Source organism: Trichoplusia ni, chromosome 2 (assembly GCF_003590095.1).
Source record: "Trichoplusia ni isolate ovarian cell line Hi5 chromosome 2, tn1, whole genome shotgun sequence".
NCBI lineage: Eukaryota > Metazoa > Arthropoda > Insecta > Lepidoptera > Noctuidae > Trichoplusia > Trichoplusia ni.
The window spans coordinates 5,339,056-5,344,767 of NC_039479.1; positions in this window are offsets into that span (position 1 = coordinate 5,339,056).

A 5,712-nucleotide genomic window follows, 5' to 3' on the forward strand; every position below is an offset into this window, starting at 1 on the left:
TGATGAAAGTGTTTTATATTTATTTTCACGTTTGCGCGATAACATTGCACAATGTTAGAAAATTGAACGCCAAATAGTTGCCAAAAATTATGTGTGTCATAGATTATGGGGAAGTTGACTAACCGACTGTTTTTTTTTTATATTTATATTAAGTAAACGCATATTAAATTATCCATCAACAATCGTTCTGGATATCATATTCGTACTATGATAAATATTGATTTGAAATTTGATAATAATAATTGTAATTTGTGTTTAATCAAGTTTTGCAAAGAAATCTCGACTACTTAATAACTTTTTTTATATAAAAAAAAAACCGGTGGAATTAATTTTGAATACCTAAGCCAGTCAATTTTTATAATTACGGTATGTACGTGGCACCTTATTTAGTCCAATTTAAAATGTTCATTAACTAAATTGTCTTAACCAAACTTTCATTTAAGATTGAAACTAAGACTGTGGTAATGTAATAATAATATATATAATAATAGTTTTAAAAAGATTGAAAATAAATGTTCTAAGAAATATACGATTTGTTATCGTGGATTGTTTGTGTTTATTTAGATGAATACTTAGTTCAATGATCTATTATCTGTTTTCAAATACAATAGAGTGGTTCGTAAAGAGGCGATTTCAGAAATACATTTGCTTGAATAACTTTTATTTGAATACTCTTAAAATGGTTGCTTTGATATATATCACGAATGTTGTTTATATAGGGGATGTCAAATGAATTGAATATTCTAATATGCTTGTTATAGAAAACAAGCATAGCTTCAAAGATTTTTGGTGTTTTACAGTTAAGTTTCCTCGCACATTAAATTCTTGTAAAAATTCTCGATTTTACTAACAATTAATGGTACTTTGAAATTTAATATTATTAGTATGAAAGAAATAAAATGTTATAAATAGGGAGAGTTTCGATCCCTGCGTAGTTTAATCGTGTGGGTATGTGATAAACGAATGCTTGTCCTGATTCTAAGAGACTGAGAATTTTCTTTGTTTAGGAGTGGATTAAAAATAAGTATACCTATTGAAAAAAGACAGTTTAAGCAGGCCTCTATCTTCCGACAACTGATGAGTCAGTAGTCAGCAAGACAATTTATGGTAACTGGGAGACACTGAAAGCAGAACGGTATTCTACTTTAAATCTTCATCCAAATAAATTATTTTACTCCTACTTAACCTTGTCAACCAGACGACATGTCACGTTCAAATATTTTCCCAAAAATGACTCTCCTAGCTTATCATTAGATAACGAAGTACATAATAATTATAGCGACAATTAGAAAGCGCTATAAAATAGTGATGCTGTCATATGACTTATGATGAAACAACTCAGATTAGATTTACTAAGAAAATGTTACTATTTGCTTACCTATTTGAATTTACAACTAAAAGCTTTATTATATGTTTACTGCTTAGAAATATTCTGTAAGATTCCTTAATTTAATTAATTAGATACTACGCTTACAGCCGTAATGTAAATACGAATGAGAACGTACTTTTTTTAGTTCTGGATTTTTGATGTGGCTCCAATCGCATTTTTCGGATGGGAAAGTATGACTCCTTCCGCTTAGGGTTGAGCGGAAGGGACTATCAGACTTTTACTGAGTGAAGTCCACTCATGTTCCTTTCTTTACCCTTTGTGTGCCGAGACAATCTCCCTGGCCCGGCAGGTATCAGCTCGAATGGGCTCCCCAAGCTTGCTGACATATCTTTGAGTCGTGTGTAGAGCGCCTTTCAGGACGTGTTTGGTCTTGGTCAAGCGGTAAGCTATCTAGCACTCACCGTCCGCAGGCTCGGAAAGTCCAGCCGTCATGCTACTGAACTAAGTCTGCTTTTATGTGATGACTTCAATCATAATTATAGTAAAAGTTTAGTTATTAACAAGACAAACATCTCATTAAAGACAGTACAATTATATTACCAACTTTCATAATTATATGACGCATCAATATTGTCTTTATTGGATAAACGTCAAGTCCAATATTTCAAACATATTTATTGCAAAATAAATACAAAAGTTCACGACAAAGTTCAATACTTTATTAAAACGCGCAGACATACTAATCTTATATCGTTGTGTGTTAAATTAACTTCGGGACACAATTTTAGGCAGAAAACTTTTACAATACCGTCGTCTGCTCCAGACATACGAATACAGGGAAATCGAGCCAAAACGTCGATGTAGAGATACTAGAAGATACCATACGAGTAAACGAAAGTTCAAACTTTAATACCAATATTCATAACTTAAATTGTGACACCTCCTTTGAATGTAAAACTTGGGAAATCTATCACAACCAGAAAAAAAATAAGACAAGCACTTGACGTGTAGGTTAATGTGACTAGAAGGTTTTGCAAGTAAATTGGCTGTGGTAAATAAAATATATTATATAATAACAGGAAGATACGTTGTCAAAGATCAGAAGCATATTTAGATGCCCTATATTGTAGCTATTGAAGAATAAAAACAAACAATGAAGCTTGCTAAAGGCTGCAGGTAACCAAAATAAATCAATAGCTGGTACTGAAGACTCCACACCGGCATTCTATCAACTCTTTGCCGCTAGTATTTTTAAAGGAGTCTTTACAAATACAGTGGTATTATCTAAAGATTTCTACCAAGTACCCATAATACTCGGTGAAGACAGTTGTGTTATTAGTCAAACTCGAATAGTCGAATGGTATAAGCCACACTTTTTCCAACGTGTCGCAGGTTCGATTCCCGTGTAGAACGAATTTCAACCAATCACGAGCGACAGCTATGACGCGATGCGCTTCGAGCCAATCACTGCACTTTATCCGCCCCGCGCCTCACTTCATACCGCAAAAGGGACCCAAAAAATCACTTCAGCGCGGGTGAAGGTCAGCGCTCAAGATCCGTGCCGGTAACTTTATAATATATTTTGCTAAAAAGTTTTGGGTTTCCATTCAAATGTATTTCCATGTACGCTTCGGTTCCAAGTTTTCCCTTTGAGATGTTTCGATAGATACGATTTAAAATTAAAATTAGTTCTCTTCGAAAAGATGAAGCCGACGTTAAAACATAGTATTGACATTTTTATCTTCAATTACCTAGCTTCTATAAACAATCACTTTTGGGACAAGTTTTAACAAATGCTATACTGATCTTTATATTGCAGCGGTTTATATAAAAATAAAAATAGTCTCCACATTTTACGCAGACAGTAATTGAAATCTATAATTCAAAATCAAAATTCATTTATTCAAATTAGGCTACTAAGTAGCACTTTTTTTTGAAGGTCAGCACCATTTACATTGGACAGCACCCAGTTTCGCCCACCCTTCACCGCTTCCTAAGTGCTTTAGCTGTGAGAGAAGAAACGGCGCAACAAACTCCCCAGCAGCACGCTGTCATTCCGTTTACAAGAAATATTATAATTGTACAGAACAATAACAAATTAAGTGTGCAGGTGCCATGCCAAACAAACAAAAATTTGAGGTCGCTGTATCTAAGCCTATACGAAATTAAACTGTAAGTACTAAGGCCAAGGTCAGCAGACTAGTTGGTAAATGGATCTGACAGCTGGCTTTTGTAAGACGAATATCGATTCGATATCTGCTGCCTTACCCCACAAAAGTATGGCATAGGACATAACGCTGTGGAAATAGCTAAAATAAACAAGACGAGCTGCGTCCACGTCAGTAATCTGCCTAACTTTTCTAACCGCATAAGCCGCAGAGCTGAGTTTATTCGCTAGGTATGCAATATGCGCCGTCCATTTTAATTTTGCATCAACTGTAACGCCGAGAAAAACCGTTGACTCTACAGTCTCTAGCACTTCATTATTTATAACAATATTTGGCCCAAGATTCTTAACATTAGGCATCGCGAATTTAATACATTTGGTTTTTTTGGCATTCAAAACTAAATTATTAACTGAAAACCAATGTGTGACCCGAGTAAGTGCACTATTTACTTCGTTAAAGTAATTTCTGTTTCTGTTAACTTTAAACATTAAGGAAGTATCGTCTGCAAAGAGCACAACGTCACATATGCCTTTTAAAAAGAATGGTAAGTCATTAATATATACTAAAAATAAAAATGGGCCGTGTGATTTTGAAGATGAATAATTGAGGATTGGATTAACTTACCTAAGTGACATCCAATCGTAATTTTATGAAGGTTGATCTGAAATATAATTGATTAACAGAGTAGTATTCCCATTCGCTACTGTGTGGCATCGCGAATTTTTTCAGAGAATAAAAAAAAAGTTTTTTAGTCTATGGCAACTCACAACTAAACGTCACTGATTTAGAGCTAACCATGATTTTGTGGGTCCCATTATGCCAGGGTTCAGCTATTGATGCTGGGGTTGGGGTGGGTGATTATATTTCAGATCAACCTTCATAAAATTACGATTGGATGTCACTTAGGTAAGTTAATCCAATCCTCAATTTTATTTCATGTTGATCTGAAATATAATTGATTAACAGAGTAGTTGTTCAGAGATTGAGGCATAATGGGTACATCTTATAAGCCTGGATATGATGAATAACGGTTAAGGCTTTATGATTATTAAGATATCTATTTATAGTGGCATATTATCCTAATATTAGTATCTATATTTGTTTTTATCCATATATTCTGTCATACACATTGATTATTGATCAACTATTAATTTTCATTTTTTATAAAATTAGTCTGTAGTAATTAACAAATTTTTCTAAATGCCAAATTTGTAAGCCAAAAAGGGCAGAACATGTTGATGCATATATTGTCCTTATATTTTCACCACATCAAAAAATGTTTAATACATATATTCTGTCATACACATTGATTATTGATCAACTATTAATTTTAATTTTTTATAAAATTAGTATGTAGTAATTAACATTTTTTTCTAAATGCCAAATTTGTAAGCCAAAAGGGCAGAACATGTTGATGCATATATTGTCCTTATATTTTCACCACATCAAAAAATGTTTAATACATATATTCTGTCATACACATTGATTATTGATCAACTATTAATTTTCATTTTTTATAAAATTTGTCTGTAGTAATTAACATTTTTTTCTAAATGCCAAATTTGTAAGCCAAAAGGGCAGAACATGTTGATGCATATATTGTCCTTATATTTTCACCACATCAAAAAATGTTTAATACATGTTTTAGGCAAATAAATACTTCTTTATCTTTGTTCTATTACTGAGATTAATGTAATATGAGTTTTTAAGTGGAACAATGAACAAATTTTATGTTATGTTACACATGTTTATGCAAATAAATATATCTTTATCAATTGTTCCACATATTGTGGAGACTGTGTCCACCAATTTCATGATTGACTATTGATTACCAATTTGTGCTCTTTTTGACATCAATGTAACTATGACTTTTTTTTAAGTCATACAAATTTCCTGCACCTTGTGCAATTTGATACTTAACCATTAGCTTTTAACAATGTAACTATGGATTTTGAGTAAGACACATTTCCAATACATAGTGATATTGTGTACAGTTTGATAATTAATTATTCATTATTAACAATGTAACAATAAATTTTTAGTAACAAATTTTCTACACATTGTGTTAATTGTGTCAAACAATTTGATAATTATTTTTTTTTTAATTATTTACAATGTAATTATGATTTTTTTAGTAATACAGATTTTCTTCATATTGTTTTAATTTTGCCATAAAATTAGATAATTAGTTACTAATTTTTGCTCTTTTTTAGC